Source organism: Anser cygnoides, chromosome 22 (assembly GCF_040182565.1).
Source record: "Anser cygnoides isolate HZ-2024a breed goose chromosome 22, Taihu_goose_T2T_genome, whole genome shotgun sequence".
In the NCBI taxonomy this organism is placed as follows: Eukaryota; Metazoa; Chordata; class Aves; order Anseriformes; family Anatidae; genus Anser; species Anser cygnoides.
Genome location: NC_089894.1, coordinates 5,303,864 through 5,324,636, shown reverse-complemented (window position 1 = coordinate 5,324,636; position 20,773 = coordinate 5,303,864). Strand labels below are relative to the sequence as shown.

Genomic DNA, 20,773 nt, shown 5'->3' with positions numbered 1-20,773 from the left:
CAGGAGACTTTCTTCCTTTTTTTTTTTTGTGAACAAAATGCTAAGACTTCAAAAAATGGGAATGCCACACTGTGTGTTATGAAATACTTTAAGGGGAAAATTAATATAAATTTAATACAGATAAGTGTTTTTACGTTGTTGGATTTTAAATACAGTCCCACTGGACAGACATGCAGTAAGCAAACAGTCGCTGCTGACACGAGGTATGTGGCACCGAGTCCAAGTGAGTGCACGGTTCAAAGTAACCTTGAACATCATAAAACGTGCAACATTACAAACAAATTACTTCTGGAGTCGTGGCTGCAACAGGGCATGATGGAGTTCAGAAACGCAGCGCTACTGCACTTCATTAGTACACCTACAGACCAGAATATGGTCCACATGCTGGTGTGGTTATTCCATTAAAGCTTATGAAATTACATTACATATTTTTATTCGTAACTGCTTTTTATACTTCGTGCACTTTAAAATGGCATTAATAAGTACATTACCCAAATTTATAAACGAAGGCTAGCTAACCTCAATACCTGCGTTGTATCCGAGCTCATTAAGGAACAATCGAAGGAGCAGAAAGCAATGTGGAGTGAAAACATCATTCTTTAATTTGTCCAAATGGCTGTGAAAAGGCGTAAAAGCAGGCATACAGGGACTCTGAATAGTCAAGGTGGAAACAAAAGATCACGCAGAAGGCAGCCTACCCCTGTTCAATTCATAATCTCAACGCTGTTTGTTCAACCTGCTTCGAAAATCACAAGCCATCGTTCAGTTGTGTATAATCAAGTAATTTTGTGCATTTGCTTCGTAATGATACCCAAAATGTACGTAGGAAGCAGATATTTTCACACTGAAGATTTCAGTGACATCTTTTTATTTTTATCCCTAACTTTTTTATGAAGAGTTTGAAATGTCCCTGATCTTTCAGAAAGAATAAAACTTAAAATCCTCCATAAATCTTCAGTCCTCTAGTGCAGACATCCCTAAATGGGCCAAGTACACAGGAAGTCTTTTCCTTAAAAAGAGCACAATCATTTAAAAACAAAACCAAGAAAAAAAATGACAGGATGCAAACTCGATACAAAATCTGATAGGTAAGGTAAATTGTCCAAAAGAATTGGACTCATTCAGACTCCTCATGTTCCATTCACTGCCAGGGAGATTTCGGTTGGTTTATAACATTTCATAACATCGGTGCTTCTAAAATTCAGAAAATTCAATTCTAAATTTTTCTTTTGGTTTAGCACTCACATTTCCAGTACTTGTCGCTAAAACTGTTCTGATGAACAATCGTCATAGTTACAAAAAAGGAGAGCTGTAGCCTCGCTTGTTCACTATTTAAATTAATGTAAAGTTGGTCTTTTTGGAAACTACATAAAAGTTAATGGGGCAGTGTAGGAAGTAATCAGCTGAATGTAATGTTTACTGTCACTGAATCAGAAAGGTACTAATTTGCAGCAATCTACGTGCATCAACTTATAATTATTTTTCTGAAATTACATTTCATGCTCCTACGGGGGCAACGCAGAATCGCCCAGGATAAGCAGATAAAAGAGCCACGGTTACAACTGTCACAGAGGAGAAAATTAAGAAGCAACCTCTTCTTCAGAAGCCATTGCAAGGAAGCTCAAATGGGGTACAAGAGATGGAATTGCACCCAGCCACTCAGTAAAGGCTACGGAACCACGTAAGAATGATGTGGGATGAAATGTAAGCATTATTTTTTTTTTTTGGAATGCAAGACCTAAATAGAAAGTCTTTCTCAGAATTTGTGAGCAAATACTTAAAATAGTATTTTGGTAACTGCTCTGGGAGAAAACTAAAAGAAGCATCTTTATCCTTATACATGGGAGATTGTAAGGTCAGTAAGATATTTACTTCAGACAATCAAAATACCTGCTTTGCTATCAAAATCAGAGGGCACACGAGTCACAGCTGAACCCAAACACATCATTGCGCCATCTGGCAAAATACTGCATCTTGTGGCATTTTACTTCTCCCTTTTATTTTTGTCCCAAAAAGCAGCTGAAGATCTGCTGTTAACATACCCCAGCACCTAGCAGATGAAGGAGGTTTCCAAGTAGAGGAGGGACGTTGCCTCCTCAGACTATAACTCCCACTGTCCTTCCCCTGACTTTGCCTTTCTTTAAAGCAAACTAAACCACCACCAACCGAGCAATTTCTGTAAGCCCAAGGGGTCTTCCCCGAGCATTTCTCTTTCAAAAACGACAGGCCCTTCATTAGTAAATGAGCATTATGTCATACGACAAAAATGCAACTCGGACCTGAGGAGCACGCTCTGGAATCCAGCCTCGCCACATCTGCCGCACAGACACCGCGCACAAGCGCCGGTAGGAGAAGGAACAAACGTGTTGACGCTAGTGCCTCGTTCCTTGTTGCTGGATTACTGAGTGTTACAAGAAACATCGCCAAAGATGCCCAGAGGTGGGTGTTTGGGAGGAAGCAGGCAGCTGGCAGAGCTGTAATACAGCCACTACCCAGGGCAGAACGGAGATGGGACCAGGCCAGCCCTGTGCCCTCTCAAGGTACCGCTGCTCACTTACTGCTTCATCTCCAACACAGCGAAATGGAAACCAGAAATGCTTGGAGGTGAATCCACAGCCCTTTCCAGGCAACCTGCTCGCACCCTCCCAAAGGAACCCACCACGTTTACATTTACTCTCAAGCACAAATTCCCTTTTTTTTTTTTTTTTTTCCCTGAACAAAATACCATTCTAGCCATTTGAAAGATGTGCTCTCCTCCATCTTGCGCTAAGGAGCTCTTGATTTCAATCTTAATTCTCACAGGATTAAATCCGGTGTTAGCATACACAAACAGAATGGTTTGGGGATTGTTGCACCTTCCAATCTGCCTCGATGTAACACCTAAAAATGTAATGGGGAAAAAGAAGGAGGTAGGAAAACATATGAGAAAAATTACCAGGATCTTTCAAAAGGTGATCAAAGAACAGCTCAGCACACAGACAGTACAGTCATTGATTTTTTAAAAACTCATTCCAAGGTCGGCCTACGCTGTGCTGCTTGTGGGACCTTCTGGGGCTTGGTAGGGATGCACATGCATGGCAGGGACGAGCACAGGGCAGGAGAGAAGGGCTGGTGGTGCCCAACTTCTGAATTCCCTCCCTGTCATCACCCACTCAGCTTGCTTCTGCTCTCCATCTGTAAATTATAAAATACTTGTAGACTTTAATAAGGCTGTCTGGGACCTTTAGCAACCACAAGCATTTTGATCTTCAAATAAAAAGCATGACAGATATACTAATTATTCCAATTGACTGAATATGTTAAAATGTAATTAACTAAAAGCAATTAACACTATATACAACACATGCTTTTCGTAATAGCTAGAACAAGAGTTACCTATTTTGTAGGCAGCTACCTATTTTGTAGGGCACATTTTCTTTGCGTGCGTGTGTGTTCCTCTAATTGAAAGTTGAAACAGCGTTTTTAGAATGACTTAGTGGTCATCTATCCTAAAATTAGTTGAGAAATCGGTACAAGTGACTGAGCTTAAAATAGGTTATTGAGATAACAGGCAGTCTGCTGTGAGCACTCAGCAATCCCTGCACAATGACAAAGACACAAAGAGAAAAAGTGAAATGGGTTTGTTACGGATCTAAAGCCCAAGTGCATAGGGGAAAGGCTCTGAAATTCCCCCAACCCATATGCGAGGTGCTAGAAATATCATTTTAGCCTTGGCTGAACACATGGGAATCCAAACGCCATCCAAGTCCCTTCCCTGGGAATCGACCAGAGCAGCGTGCCCTCAAAGCAGGTGAAGCTCCCCATATGCTCACTGTTTTGCAACACCTGGAGACAGAAGGCACCAATGGCATCAGGAAAGCAACCCACACGTGAACGCACCTCCCTAATGAAGCAGAAGCACAGCCTACCGACTCACTAGCAAAGTAATTCGAGTACTGGTAAATGTTTAAATCAACCTACTTTTTACAACTTCAAACATGTTTTCTTGTACAATGCTAGCACCCCCTACTTGATAGTCAGAACTGCTGCGGCCAACGTGTCCTTCCTACACCTTTAATCAAAATGCCAAATTTAAACCCAAGCAGAAGGAAGCATCCAAGCATACAGGAAGATATTTCTCAGCATTTTGCTGCTTGTTAAAACAGATGTAACACTGGGTGTAATTTTCCATCATCAGCTGTTGTTGCATTCTGCAGCCTTACACTGAAGCCGCATTAATTCTTCCATTCCATTTCCACTGAATGCACTACCAGTGTTTTTAGAAACACATTACAACTTTTTAATCAAAGGCACTTAAAGCAACCAGAATCCTTCTTCCAGTCCGTTACCTCCTGGAATCCAAATATCTACATTTGTTAAAGTTCTGCAGTATTACTACTTCAGTGCTTAAGCAACCCAAATGTGCTCCAGAATCATCTTTCTTATGGCTCCTCTGGCTCTGTACTGTAGCAGAAGAAATTTCACAGAGGTATGGAGTCATCATTTATGGCCTATTTAAAGCTTAATACAGTAAAATAAAAAGAGGTTAACAGTTCTATTTAGTTGGAAGAATAAGTAATTATTTCTAATAATTATTTCCCAGTTACTACTCAATAATAGTTAATATTTGCTTTACAAATAAAAGACAGACAGGACTTTAAACAATTACTAAGTATTCAAGAAATTCTGAATGAAAGATAAAATGGCGGAGAAAAAGCAATATATATATAGATACGTAGCATCATTTTGTATCATTACCAGATTTCCTATTTATTGAACTATTTCTATATATTCCTACACTAATGTTAGATGGCACTGAACTTCCATAGCAATCATTGCACCAATGTGAAAGGCTCTTCTCCACTTTTGTACAATGCTGAGTTGCACAATGCAGCAACCCCGTAACAATACAAAAATGTCTAAATGAGGAAATGGAGGAATAGCAAAGCCTCAGTCCATCATCTCTGTTTGTCCAGGGACAAGCTTACCCATGCCAGAGGATGCTGTGTCAGCTTGTCACTGCAGAACCAGCCTAAGTGAGCTGCTGTTGAGTTGTACGCAACATCATAAACTGCTTTATAGATATCAGACATAAATCTCCCTAATTAATACAATTACAGAAGCTCTTTATAGCAATTTTTTTTATTTATCAGCCAGGCAGTACAATCAATCTGGTTCTAGTACATCACACATGATGGGTTATAAACAGGCTTTGCCAATTAAAATGACACCGTGGATTACTCAGCCTAGGAAGTAAGAATACATTCCCTTCTCCATCGGCTTTGAAAGAGAATCAAATATTCAGAAGGGCAGAAAGCTGTTAGAGTCAAAGAAACAACTTAAGAAACAAAGAACTTATCTTGCATTAATATTCCGTCCAACTTTGCTACATAAACTATCCATTCAAAAGAGCATTTTGTGAAGAAACCCACTCCTCAAACAAATGCACGGCACACATCAGTAACCAACCTGGCACCTAAAGGAAACAAAGGTTTACCCTGATCGTGTACTGCTGTTAATGTGTACAGCAACAAAAAAATCCCTTCTCGTTTTCAGATAAGGTACAAAGCTACAAAAAAGACTCCTAGAGATGGATAATGTAATCAGCAACAATTAAGAAGGCATTTATATGGTAAGTAATTAATAGCCTGAACGGAAATTGGTTTTTAAATGGTGGCAAGCAAAAATTAATTGCTTCATGTTAAAAACACTGTCATTTTTCTTCTAAAAAAATCAGTACAAAATCGGTAAAAACAGTCTGATGCTTTGTTTTCATATGCTCTGCCTGGGCTTATCTTACCACCATGGAAGCAAGCATCTGATGACAGCAGATGGCACAAAATTCAAAACCAGAACCCAGGTCAGAGGCTAGCTAATTCCTTACATGTCAGGGAACTCTGCAAGGAAAAGGCAAAGAAATCGCACGGCCTGAGTGCCACACAGGCAGGCAGCAGGGATAAGGAATCATGAACAAACTTCTGAAAGAGCGTGAAGAATAAATAGTAATACACTTAACCTGAATACATACAACATGGCAAAGAACTACCAAATATCCAAAACGCTGGCTGCCCTTTCACATGGGGGAACAAGATTTAGAGTCAGGAGATGGCACGGGACAACCCAGTGCCATCGGCCATGGGACATTTCTCTGCCTTTGCTTCTTTTCCAGACTTCTTCCTCACTACCTGGAGCAAAGCAAGCAATGCCCACCAGCCAAATAACGTGTCACGCTCCCTGGTACAGAAAGGTCTGGATAACAGCACTAGAGGAGGCTGGCAGACAGGCCAGAGTCCTTTAGGTGAAAGCATGACCTGCCTACCAACGCCTGAACATCTAAAGACTGGTGGGGCCTCTGAGCTCATCCAACAGCATTTCAGCAAAGCTAGTTCGCTGGAGCTTCATATCCTGTTTAATAAGAGACGACAGACCTATACCCGGAGACGCACTTCTCTTGGGAAAACCTCCTGGGTGTCTCCGTATCCGCTGCAGAAGCTCCCCCTGCTCCTTCACACCCAGCTTCACACTTACAGTTAGGAGGTGGAAAGAACGGGGTGGTAGCAGCAAGATTTCATCTGGGAGAGCTTGGTTAGGCTAAGTAATTCCCATTTTTTCTTCAAGTTACCTCCCTACGTTTACGTGCACGAAGGGGCTGTGAGGAAGGCCCTCACGCCCTGATAGGCCTACCACGGGTTCCTCACAGCGAAGCCTCAGCACGGCCCCAGCACTCTTCTATCCAACACATCAACTGCAGCGTTTTGGGAAGCCCCAAGAAATTCAGAATTCGGTTGAGACTGGCCAAGGATACCACCTTTCAGTGCCAGAAGTGAGATTAAATCTCAAAGTGCAGAACTACCTGGCTGTTGTTCTCCTGCACACAGGACCAGCAGCAACCTCCTCTCGTTGGAGCTGCTGTCTTGGTGCACTGCAAACAAACTGTTCAACACGGTTAGCTTTTGGCTGATATTCTATTTTTTTTTCTTTTTTTATCCCAGGCCTAGCCAGCTTCTGTTTCAGCATGACTCTATTGGCTACAGGGCGTAATTTTTCACCAGAATAATTTTGCTGATACCCTTCTGAAGACATTCTCCTTCCGCAGGAGTAGCTGTGCTTGCCAGTACTGCCTGATTTACTGCTGAGCAGCCAAACTATTTTTCCTCTGAAAGGGCATTAACGCAACCCAAATCGATAGATTAGGAATTAAACCAAACCAAGAACACACACAGAGAGGAGTTTCACTTGTGTGTGGATTTATATTGCTAACTGTCTGCAGTCCTGCCCATGGCAGGCCCAGCGGTGCCTTCCCCTTCAGTGCGTTTGTCTCTGCTCTTGCTACTTCATCAGCTGCTGCGCTTCCCTCGTGCTGTCCCAGTACCTGGACGAGGTGTAAATTATCTGTTAAAAAATTGTTTACACTTATCTTTGTTTTGCTTGGCAATTTAAAACTGAGATTGTTGAGCATTTAATTTAATGAGGCCAAGTTCTGCACAGCATTACATTATGTAAAATAATTACACTTTTTAAATTACTGCTATACGGAAGATTATGGAGAAACCTGTTAGCGCTAAAATTATTCTATTTATATAGACAAACTTTGAAGTTTATTAATGAAAGTTTGCAGTGAAACAGATGTTCTGATGATTAAATAAATTATGCCTAAGTTCTCGTGTTAGCTTCCTTGAGCAGGCAGCTATTAAAAAGCTAGAGAGACTAATTGCATAAAAGTCACGAAATGCAGAAAAGTGCGTGGCATGCTACACAGACGTGAAATCATAAGGAGAATTAAAGCAATTTGCTACTTTCAGTCTTAAGTAATAATAATAAGAGTAATTAAAATTGTAGTAACAATAAAAATAAAACCTATTTGTTTGGAGATCCAAATGCAAAATACGGAAGAAATCCTGACACCAGGACTTGTGTCAAAGTAACCTACAGGTTTTAGAAAAAAGAGTATTTAACGATATATGACTCTGGCTTATCTGAAAATATAAATGAGCAAGCATACACTAACACTCAAATTAGGAATGCACAAAAAGCTGTCCTTGAGGAAATCAAAGCACGGGTAGTTTTCCAGCTTTGTATCTCTTTTTCCAAATTCACATTAGGTCACAAGTCAGGGGGCGGGTGGGGAGAAATCATCTGTCCCAATTTACTTCTCAAGCTCAAAAAAAAAGCAGATGGTATCAGGCTCCCCTCAGCTCTGGGCATTGTCACCCATCAGCACAGAGACCTGTACACTGACACTGTAGGGTCGAGAGAAAAAACTGAAATGCCGCCAGACAGACCGATGCACATTTAAGGCTAGCTTAGTGGTAAAGATGAAACCAAGATTTCATAGAGCAGTAATAAATATGAAAGGTTTGCTGCAAAGATGGAGTAGAAGTCAAAAGGAGGAAAACTTGACCTGAATACATAACGGCAAAATCGTATTTCAAAGTATTTCAGCTTTCAGGGCAGGTAAGAATTCATCCATCTAATTCTATTCAGGCCTTCATAGATCCAGCTTATTTAAAAGAAAGACCACATAACTTGAGTGCTTTATGCATCATAATAGAAATATTAGAAAACACTGCACCTTATTTTCCCGTAGCTACAGAGGACCACAAAGCTAATGCAAACAAATGTTTCTTTTCTGAGAGCAATTTTCAAGCCTCTCAAAACCAGAGGGCACAGCAGCCCAGCATGTAACGCACCTTAAGGTCGTGCTAGCTGTTTGCTGCAGGAGTAGTTCCTTGTAAGCCACTGGTATTTTTTTTAAATCTATATATATTGTCTGTATGCACATATCTGTATATACACAGGTATGCATTGCTGGTTTTCTATTTCAGATTTACTTATCTTTTTTTTTTAAAAAATAAGATTAATCTCAAAATCCAGGAAGGCCCATTAGACGATTCAGCCTGACTTCCTGCAGCATACAGACCACATCATTTCATTTATTTATGTTTGACTAAAGCTATCTGGTACTCTGCTGCCAAAAAATCACTTCCATTCAGTTAGCTTCACTGATTATTCATGCTGTTAAAACGCTGCCTTTCTTCATCGCTTCCAATTCTCTTTTCAGCTTGGGTTACATACCACATTTTAGGTATTCCTGCATTAGATTAAGTAGCCTCTACTTAAATACGCAGTATTTTCAAACCACCAAAGCACTTGGTGATCATATCCCTTTCTGATAAACTTGACCCCAGAACTTGTCGTGATCTTGCAGGGTTCCCCCCAGGTCTGCGACACCTTTTTGGAAATGCTGGCGTCAGCATCGGCTGCAGCACTGCACTACTGACCCCACCGGCGTCTTCCTTAAAAACCTCCTCACTCCCCCTCCGTAAGATTTTCTTGCACTCACACGCACGTATTTTATTATCCCTTTCTGTCACAGGAGCAACTGGAAATGCAACCTTTTTGCCTCCACTGTTGCCCAAGACATTATTTTCTCATTTGCAAGTGTGTGCGTACAGCTGTCTGTATGACCTCGAATCTGATTAGCTAGCATTAATTATCCCACTCTGATCGAATAGTTCACAGCCCCTGTCCCTAACTTATTTTCCCTTGCGCTCAAGCATTAGGAATCTTTGAAAACTGTGAATTTTATCAAAATCATATCCCTACCGAACCCTAGCAGAAACACTGCATGTGATAATCAGCCAGGCTTTGCATTAATTTTGACTTGCAGAGATTAGTTTAAATTCAGGCTGTGGCTCATTTTAATATCTTTATGAATAAAACTTAAACCAAAACCTCCTCCACCACCAAAAGTCGCTCAGCCCATGCATGTATGAGGAAGCCATTCGTTTTTGAGGCGTTTTTCTCCCAGGTGCTTCATGCAGGAGCTGCTCCTAACTCGACTTTCCCGACGACTCCAGCACCCCGAACTGCAGCACGTTCGGGACGCAGTCTGGCACTTCAAAGCAATGTGCAAAAGTTACAAGTGGAGGAAAGCGAATATATTTAGCTGTAAACCGTTAACAACTTGCACTACATCGATGGCTTGAATAACACTTCAACCACCATACAAACGCAATTATATACGTGAATAAAAATAGGCAGGCGCAGCACCAGCCTCGATTTCCTTCCTAACTGAAGGCCCCCTGGTAGCCACTGCCTGCACGGAGCGCAGGGACACCACAAATCCCCTTTCCTCTAAGCCAAAAAGAGAGTTGCAGCCATGCTGAAAGCATGAGGGCACACTATTTTGCAGGTAAACATGTAAATTTAATCAGGATGCAGGCTGAATGGCAAACTGCGCCTAAGGAAAACAAGGAGACGTGGTAAAAGCCAAGCAAGGCTGGGGGAGCTGGAGTTATCCGGTATTAGTTATCCCTAATCTGTTCGCACAGGGCTTAAACGCAGAGGCTGACAAATAAAACCCTTGCTCTTCTGCCCTTCGTGGGGTTTCTGAATTTAAATAGGCATCGGACCATCAAAGCTGAAGCAGTTCATACTGTAAGGCATGAGCACGCTCCCATTTTTGCTCCTAAAATGTAAACTCACCCGCTTCATGACCTTTGTGGACATTAGCGGCAAAAAGCTGGGCAAAATCTTGAGTAAATAAAATAGCCCCAAATAATGATAAACGTGCTGTTCTCCCCGGATCAACAGAAAAATCCCAATCCTTTAAATGGAACTAAACTGCTTCTACAGTAAACATATTCCATAATCCAGTTGCATTACTGGAGCAATACGGTCCAAGCGCTTGCCTGGGAGAGCTCGGTGCCGTCCAGATAAGACCTCCCACACCTAATCCTGCAGCGACTGTTATGGACAAAGCAGAGCCCGCGGCTGTGTGGAGCTGAGCTGCTTGCACAGCGCCGATCGCCTCCCTCGCCTCACTGCAAACCTGCCGTGGTCACATCCGAGCTTGCTTTGCGGTGAACAAACTAGAGGCAGTATTATCCGAAGCCTTTTAAAGCAAATTTCCTGCTCTGTGTTAGCAACAAGGAAGAAGCAAAGCGAGTTTAGCAGTCTTGCCCCTCTTGTGAAGTGTCAGAACATGGGTTAAGAGTCTACCAACACGTGAGGTTCACATTTAAAAGCAGCAGGGAAAGACCACCACCTCGCAGGCAATGAGTGCTTCTCTTCCAACACACTCTTGGAGACCACAGTCTGGTCCTGCAGGTACTCAGGTGCGGGAATCTGTCTGTTCTTGCAGTAACCTTTGCTGGACTTCCACCCGAAGGGCCCCAGAAACATCTGTCCAACACATTCAGTTTGCAACCGAAATACCGCTAGCAGAAAACACGCACAAATAGCACTACCCAGGTACAAGTGCACTTCACAACATACTTGTTCTTTCTCTGAAGACAGAAGAATCCTTCCCTGTGGTTTGGGAAGATCCATCCTGTTCCTAAGTTCTGCACAAAGTTTAATTCTGCTGAGCGAGTTCAGCTCCTCGGGGAGGGTGGAGGGGAGGAAATAACAAGAACAAATGAGCCATACGGAGACATTCAGTCTTAGTACGATCTGTTTATATAAAAATAGCATCATCCTTATACCTAACTCTGCTTGCAGCTGGAAAGTCACACAGCTGCTCGAGCAACTAATGAAAATAAAGTCTTTCCAATAGTTGCATCTTTTATTTAGGTTAGCTAGAGCAGTCAAATCTGTTACACAATCAAATCCAATCCTTTGTTCTTAATTGACATCTGGCATTACCAGGCCAGTAATTATCTTTATTCATCTCCATCAAAGGACAGAGGGATCCTGACCAGCTGCATAGCTCTCTACAGATTCCTTATTACTCCTGGTAGTATAGCAAGAACAAATCAATCCCTGAATCCTTTTCTAAAGATCACCTCCAGCCTTCAAATGGTTAAAACAAAACCAAAAAAAAACGTTAAGGGTGCAAAAAACACTTTGAATTGAGCAGACCACTACTTACCCTCTCTTGGGGCACAAATGGGGAAAATTTAGAAATGCTTGTTGCTGCTGGTTTTAACCTAAAGAGGGATGGTTTATTCTTTGTTTGGCTGAACTCAAGTTTTTGGGACTGTGTGTCCTCCACTCCAGATGCAGAAGCACGAAGCAACCTCTGCTGGGACCTCTGGAGCGCAGCAGGTCCAACCCTCCCTACCCAAAGCATCACCAGTGCAGCTCAGGGCACCGAGGGCCTGGCTCTCGGCACCGCTGCTCCTTCTGTAACGCCAGCAGCACAGACCACGCGCCATCACCTGCCTGACTCACCTCTATCTTGGTCATCCAAAGCTGAAAGGAAAGCTTCAAACTACGTCTGAAGTTGCACCAAAATGAACCGAATGGGTATAAAGCAGATGGAGTCACTGCATTTCTTAGGCACCTGCCATTCCCCTTATCATTTTATAGATGAAGTCAGCAAGAAAACGTAACAGAGGTAAATCCGTACAGCAGAACACAACACAAAGGCTTTCACAAATCCGATCCTGCAACGAAGCAATAGCAAGAAAATAATCCGCAGCGTGCCAGAGTCAGAGCGCACCAGCCCCGGGCAAGCGAGCTGCATTCCATCAATAAGGACTCATCTATATTCCAAGAAAACTTCCATTTCAAAGGAAAGGTTTCTGTTCCCATGATGTAACTCTGTGTCACTAATGACACAGAGTTACATGACTAATGGCAGGAACACAGGCACGGATAGCAGTTAATTGTAAACCGAGCGCACATCAATAGCCGGCCCCAAGTTTAAAAGGTGATAATGCATCTTTGAAACTGTCAGCGGGGATAATCTACGTGTCAAGCCTGCCCCGGTACATTGTACATCTGCAAAAATGACATAACCAGTTTTGGGTTTTAAAAATTTCAAAGCTCAAGCAAGTTCCCTTTTGATTAAGGTTTTGCAGAGTTTTGTCTTTCTGAAATGTAAAGGGCAAATTAGGGGAGAACCATCCTAAAGCTGGTTTCTTAATAGAGAAGATGTTCCAACAAAACATGATCATCCTCTTCCAATAGCTTTAACTGAACCCGCCGTGGGCAGCTTTTCAGATTGCTTTCAGCTTCACCTTGAAGGGAAGGCAAACCAACCCTCAGAGCTACCAGCACCACCTCTCCACTTGTGCTGCTTTCTGTTGCATTTCCTGCATCTCCCAGAGCGCTCTTCCAACACTCCGCAGCTCAGGGAATTCCAGAGGCACAGAGATCTTCGCATTCACAACCCGTCGGTGGACTACTTTTCAAAGAAAACATAAATAAAAGGAGCATTTTCCTGCTGGGAGTAAAATGCTTCGGGGTCTGTGCAGCGCCCGACACTACCCCGCACTGCGCTGGTGCCTGAGCCACCACAGGTACACAACTAGAGCAAGCGAGCATCAGTAGAACAGCCTGTAAAACAGTAATTATTTGTTTCTAACAGCTATATTGAATATTGCAACTCATTTTAATCTAGTAAAAAAACAAAACATGGGCTTCTGTGAGCTTACTCGTAAGCCTTTACAGGACAGGAAAGTCCTGCATAAACACTGTGTCCACCAGAACATGACCTTTTAAACTAAGCCCAGGTTTAAAAAAAAATTCAAGGATTTACTTGTAAAAATCCCCGAGAAATAGTTTGGTTGAGGAAGATGTTTAATTTTCAAGAAGGAATCACTTTTTTTGCCCTCAGCAGAAAGAACAGAAATAGGTAACTGAGCGCAGTGCCAAAAGCAGCCCAGGAGTCCCAGGCACACCTGACGAGCATGGACGGAAGAAATTAATGGCTGAGACGCTAACAGATACTAAACTGAACCTCACATAAAAAAAAAAAATACCTATTTTTTACAGTGCTGCACACAAAGCATTGTGTGCAACGAGTGCTTGTGCTGTAACTTTGACGTGAAATCATGTTAGCTTCCTCCCAAACTGGTGCGTGCATCTACCACGCTTGTGTTTATAAAGCACTACGCAAAATGCAATGTTCTGGTTAAAGCAACAACATTTTCCGTTAATTATCTCCTGGTATTTATGCATTGTTCACAAAAGACGGAGGTCTCCACCCAAAAGAAACAGATTTTGGAATCGGAGAAGGTGAGAATTGTGAACAAGAGAAAAAGCAGAGAGACACTGCAGGGAGCTTTCACCTCTTGCAGTGGTTGTGCATTTGCACACACACCCTCCCAGCCACCCCAGAAAAATGCTTTTTATACTCTCCAGAGCGCAGGCATGCAAGAGGATCTTCATAAAGAGCAGCAAAACTATGCGCCCAGACGGCTTTTCTGAAATAAATTACTTTAAGGGAATTTCTTTTAAAGAAGAAAAATTGACCACCATATATCACGGCTACAGCATGCGCAGACATCTGCGCTGCGAGAACGGCTCCGCAGCGGGGAAGACCCAGATTCCCCTGTTAAAATATGTACGTGAATTTTAAGAACTTGTAAGGCCATGTTATGGTTCGGGGATTTGCTTCTTTTTAGGCTTTTTATTATTTAGGATCGCTTCTTTTCTGAAGGAAAAGAGATGGCTGCGAGACTTGAAGCTACTGAAAAAAATACTTCAACCGATGCAGAAAGTCTTGCGCTGGAGGGCAGATAAAATATGTATAAGTTCCGCTGAGTTCGTTGATTCTTTTTGTTGTTGTTATCAGCTCGCTGCGTTTCTGTTTGGCCCATTTCTTTACAAGAAATAATCGGGATTTTGGCTGTGCTGTAGTAGCGTGGCTGCCCACCTTTCCTCCCTTCTGAAGGGAGCACTGCTGCTGCTCCGAGCTGCCACGGCGCGGTCGCCTCCAGCCTTTCCCCCAGCCTGGCTGCTGCTAACGCGTGGGGTACAAGTGTTTCGCAAGTGTTTCTCAACACCCCTCTACTTTTCCTTTTCTAATATTCATTAAAATCATAGAATATGATTCCGAGTTGGAAGAGACCCACAGGGATCATCAAAAATAAACTGCACACTCTTGCTTGTGCTGGCCAAACGGTAGCCTGTGAGTTGGATAACGTGGCCAACAGAGGAAAAGGGATGTGGATTATTTGTGTGCGTTGCCTGGTCTTACCAGAGATCCTCCTGATCCCCCAGACAGCACTGCCATACAGGCTTGCTGCTCGCTGCCTGCTCGGACACGCTACGAAACGCCGTGATGGGGGAGGAAGCTCTTCTCCTGCCCTTCGCAGGCATTTTCTTCTGGTGCAGGTCATTCTGAACACAGTCCTCAGCAACACACGCGGACCTCTGAGACCTTGAACTTCTCCGAAACACAACCTTCAAAATTATCTACAGGCACCGCCCCGGCTGGGGCACTGCAGGAGCTTCCCCAGCCGTTGGGGTACGGCCTCCTTTGTGTGGCCACCTCGATGATGCACAGCAAGCAACGAACACGCAATATCCCCACGTGGGCTAACAGTTGTTTAAGACTGTGATAACCCCAAAAACACGGACTTTTGGTGCACAGGATTAAAGCAGACTCGTTTCTTGCTGTAGCAGATGCCTGCCCTTTTGCTTGCAGCAGCCTAGGGAACAACAGAAGGGCTTTCCTTTATTTCAGCAGCACTTTTTACTTTTTTAGGAAGTCCTCATCCAGCTTGGGTTTGGTTTGGGTTTGGATGATTGCAGAGTTCTCAAACACAGTCATACATTAAGATTTGCTGTAAATATGAAGTCTCAGCAAAGATCTGTTCTTCCCACAAGAGAAACAAAATAACTCAAGTCCCAAAAAAATTCTTGAGAGAGAAAATACCTCCATCTGTACAAAATTTAGGCAAAATTCAGCATCGCAGTGCAAGCAGGCTGTCTTCCTGGTCGGCCATGAAATCCAAAGAGCCAAAATACGTAACCTGACCAAATACAGGGACAGCAGATGAAGGACAGTGATGGAATCCCTTCACCCAAAGCTTTGTTAAATCCAGGAAATGATCATCATTCATTCCTCACGTTGAAGCCCACCCCAGAGTATCAGGGAAGCACGACACCTGGGCGCGCTCCCTGGGAAGCAAGATCCCAAATCCAAGTTAGGCACTTGCACTGGTCAGGCAGATGAATCCAATGTGTGAATACACTTCTGGGGAGTCAAACGATGATCTGGAGCTTTGTTTGAGGCACAAAGCTGAGCCACAGCTCTGACAACACCACCACGCTAAAGCTTTGATTCTCACCTCGATGATGAACTCACAATCAGAAAACACGATAAATAAAACCCATAGCTCTCCAGTAATGCTCGTACACATGCCCTGATCCCATCTTGACCAGAGCCCCCTTCAAGAAGCCTTGCAAAACTTTTTTTTTTTTTGTATTTCTGCCCAGCTCTGGATGAACTGAACAGACCAAAGGCAGCTCCCAAGAAGATCACCGTGGGTGCCGAGGGTGCCCCGATGCCAGCTGCGGGTCTGTGCCCTCAGGCAGCATCGCAGGGAGGAGGAGTAGGGTGAGCCTCCTGCTGAGGCAGCTGGCAGAGCGACAGGTTACAGGCCAAACTGTTCCAAATCCCAGCTGACCCTAATTACAGCCCTACTGGGCACATGAAGCTTTATTTTGATCGGAACATCCCCACCTCCCAGCCCACGGGGTTGGACTGGCCATCTACAAAATGTTCCCAACAATATTCGTATGGAAACGATGGGAGTATGCGAGAGAAACTTTCTAAAAACACATTTCAGATGTTACGAAGGAAGCAGCCAGCCTTCTTCGTTTTAGGATGCTGCCTCTGCAAAGTCATAACCATCACAGGAACTCAAACCAACGAACATTTCGGCAACAAACCCAGCTTGCCATGGTTTACCCACACCACGGGGCAGTTTTGGGGTGACGACACAGAGGTGCCACCAGCGGTCACAGCCACGTGGGCACCAGGGAGCAACGCCGGAAAAAAGCGGAGGTCACCTCGAGCGGCGAACGCACGCTGTGAAGATATAATCAGCTAAAGGTTAATCTACACGGAAATGTTAGAGCCTTGCTCGCGCACAACGCGTGCTGCTGGGTGACATTTCGGTGTATGAGAGCAACGCTACGTGGCAAATTTCTCATTTCAAAGATTACCTCTATATACTGCCAACTCTTCATCAAGTAATAAATATTACACCGCCGACCAGAGAGCTGATAAAGAACTTCCAGACAAAGCATCTGACCGTGTTTCTTAGGTTAGGACAGTCTTCGGACTCCTGAAGAAAGTGGGCGCGCCCATTTTCTCTATGTATCAGTTAAATCTGACAACCTGAAAACCAGAATTTCTCAAAGGAATATATTCTATATTATTCCAACAAAATCTAGCTAAGGAAATAAATTTTAACATCTAAGACCCAAACTGAGCGTCTTGCTATTTCCTAGCCAATTATTTCACAACCACCAGGTTGCTACCAAAGCACCAGGATGTTTACACTACAGTTACTGGGGTATAGCCAGCAATTATTTTTAATGACTTACGCTTGATTTATCCCTGCGACAGCATTATTATAACAAAACTGGAGTTTCTTGGCCTTACATCCCACTAAGTCAGCATCTACCAGAGAAAATAAATTCATAGAATGGCTTTTACTGCTAGACCTCAGGAATTATTTGCCAGCCTTCTGGATATTTACTCAGTGTTACACTGACAGTCCTGTGCAGTCCAGTGTTTTTACACGAAATATCCACGTCCTTCCGAGCAGCCTACCTGTTGGAATTTCTCACTACGTATCACCAAGCTTTCAGAAATCTCTACTTTTTATTTTACCACTTACCATTCGGAAATATTGCCCATATAAAATGTAAATGTTTGACGAGCAGAAAGAAGCAAATCGACTCCTCAGAGCGACGGTACAGACAATTTGCTGCGCTGATGGTCTGCACTGAAATATTTCACGGGAAATACCAAGGAACTGCATCCCATTTCCCTACATATCCTATAGCTCTCACAACTCACAGACGATGCCAGCACGCCCCGGTACTAACAAGCTCTGCTTCTCCTGTAAATACGCACGGCCCTCGGAGGATTTGGAAATAAATTCAACCTTACAATATTATGATTGTGCCATATTAAAGCATTTGAAATTTAAAATCTTTGCATAGCCAGTGCTTTTTAAATCAAAAGGGATAAATATCAAAGGCATCGTGAGAACTTCTACAGTTTACGTTACGGGGCCCATTATAGGAAATGTTATTACAAAAGCCTCAATCACTCTGGGTGACTATACAGTCCCATACATTTTGTGCCCACGGTTTTGGGCAAAACTAACTTAAAAGAAAAACATTTCACCGCAATTCCTGTTCTGAAACGCTTGGACTTTGAAACACTTCAGCCTCAGAGGTACAGCATCGTGCCCTTGTTGTTTTGCAGTGGCCATACCCCTGGTTCTCTCACCTTGGTCCGTTTCTCCTTCGGGAAACTACGCGTGTGTTTTCAGAAGAGGTTGAAAAGACTCTGTTCACCTGGTTTTGTGTACAAGCATGTGCAAGTACCAAATCATTTCTATGTTTAACAAACGCAGTATTTGTTAAAAAAAAAAAAAAAAAGCATCAAATAGCAGGAACACCATTGCTGTTTGAAAGAGTAACAATACCAAAAAAAAAAAAAAAAAGTATATAAACCATCACGGAACAGTATTTCTAGAAAAGCTTACCTGCTGCTGCCTTCACACGGAGCTCTCTACGCAGCCACTCCCAGGGCTGCACGTTAGCAGCACAGCCCCGCTCTGCCTTTCTACAAACCGAAATTCTCCGCATGGGACAGAGCTCACAGCTGCAGCAACCACCACACGACTAACAAACAGATTTCTCTTCTTATTTCAAATCGGATTCGTCTCCGATGGACCCGGACCAGGACCTCCAATTAAAGGTACTGCAAAGTTATTAATCCCGAATCATCCAATTCCCGCAGCATTGCAGCCCAGTAATGCTCGCTCTGCTCCAGTGAATGAAACAATCAGTTCTCCAGCAGAAGGCCATGCAAATATCTAATTATAGGCTTCACAAAAGGAAATAATTATAATCCGAGGGAGAGTGATGTTGCAGCTTTCGTTCTACATACTGTATGCAGCCTTCTTGCGAGAACAGCCAGCTCCAAGACTCGGTCACCACGAGTTTAAGCACACAAATAACTTTCCATAATTGCATAGCTGAAAACACATCTAGGATCTGTTTCTGAATAGAAAAACTTTTATTTTTCAGTAGTAACTGCAGACTTGTTTGCAAATTTCCTTAATTTAAGTCTGCTTCCCTTTCTTCCATCCCAATAACAGCTGCCCAACAACCAGTCAAAATCATTGTATTTTGACTAATTTCTATTCAATAGAAATAGCTTAATTGCAGCTAGCTCTTCATCTGCAATTTCGCAGCACTAATATGTACCAGCCATTTTGTTTTCAGCATGTAACACCAAGAAACAGCTGTCTCCAGCCTACTTCTCTATTAGCATATCAGATAATTTAGAAAAATCAGCTCAGGAGCAGAACGTAGCAGTAATGGCTGGTCTTTATCATGGGAGATAGACTCGTACAGATAAGACTTACCTGATTTTTCTGATTCACTTCTGCTGGCTTTGATTCAGCACGATGATTTCTCTTTTCTTATTAAATCATCCTCACTAATGTACCTGGGCTATTTTCGCACTTCCTGTGCAGTTAACTATTAAGAAGAGGGCAGAAATGCTGTGGTTTCAAACCGAACGATGCTCTCGCTTAAAGTGCTCGCACTGCACATTACTATTTTTTGTTTTCAATTAAAGGGAAGAGGGCACGTATTGGATAAAGTAATTACAGCTGTATTTTACTGGACCGTCTAACCATGAATAATAAACATGTAAAGGCGAAGAAGAGGCAATATTCTCTCTTTTTCAAGGGTGTCCACAACAGGGAGCAGCCCGAGAACAATCCTTCACCTGTTTTGGCTGCCACATCCTGCTGTCTGAACGCCAATTACAAAGTGTTCTCCTAGGCAGTGTCACTGAAGTCAAAAATGACAAGTTTCTGCAGCCAAATTTAAATACATTTGAGACTAATGGTGAAAGCTGTTTCCAGGAGCCTTCTGTCTTTGCTGCAAGGCTTTTCACCAGCCCACACTTACAAGGAGCTGTGATCTTCTCACATTTACTACGCTAACTTGAAACTTTTTTTTTTCCTTCAAGATTTCAACCCGTTTATCTTTGCTTTACCCAGCCAGCCTGCAGAAGACATCTCGTGAAACCCGGTCCTGCAGAGCACGCCAGCGTTGTGCAGGGCATGCCTCAGGGCTACGAGGAAAATATTCAGGACGCTTTCAGGTGAGGAAAATGAAAGAACTGGGAGGTGGAATGGTCTGAAGGAAATGGTTACCTGCAGTCGTTACCATCAAACTTCCTTTCAGATCTTAAATAAGACAAAACCGGTCGATTCATAACATTGCCGTTACCTTTTCTTCAAAATGAGAGAAAAGCTCATTCCTCTGGCTGTGCTTGGCAACGGAGATAATTCGCCTTCGTTTGTCTCATCTGCAAATCTCAGTTTTACAGCAAACAAGAGACGTGGAGTAGCTAAGCCTGAGGGAAAGCAGACCTCTGGCAAGCAGCAGAGGATACCTTCAGAGAGGTATTGCCATTACTGTCAACTATTTTTAGCATCTATAGGTCTGATGCATCATGCTAATTTTATGCCACTTGCTAGTAAGTGGCATCTAGAAAATACGATGGTTGAGGTACACAGAGGAAGCAGGGATGCCATTCCTTTTATTTGGAGTATTTAACTGAAACAAGAAATATGCACTACACAGCTTTAATAAATTAAAACTTAGGTTTTCTTCCTTGAGCTGTAGCTTACACTGCAATAAATAAGGGGTGGGGATCGGGTATGCACGATAAATGAACCAAACAGACCAAAACTGAATGACTGAATACAGGCATTATTATACTCCAGTAACTTAAGCAAAAATATTTAAACATGCAATCATCAGACCTAAGAGACAGTCAACATTTTCA

At 42.9% G+C, this 20,773-nt stretch overlaps 1 protein-coding gene across 22 annotated transcripts in view; it reads right to left on the bottom strand.

Moving 5' to 3' along the window:
* TANC2 (tetratricopeptide repeat, ankyrin repeat and coiled-coil containing 2) overlaps positions 1–20,773 on the bottom strand; it is a 282,626-nt gene that overhangs the window by 168,408 nt on the left and 93,445 nt on the right. The gene's annotated exons all lie outside the window — the stretch shown is intronic.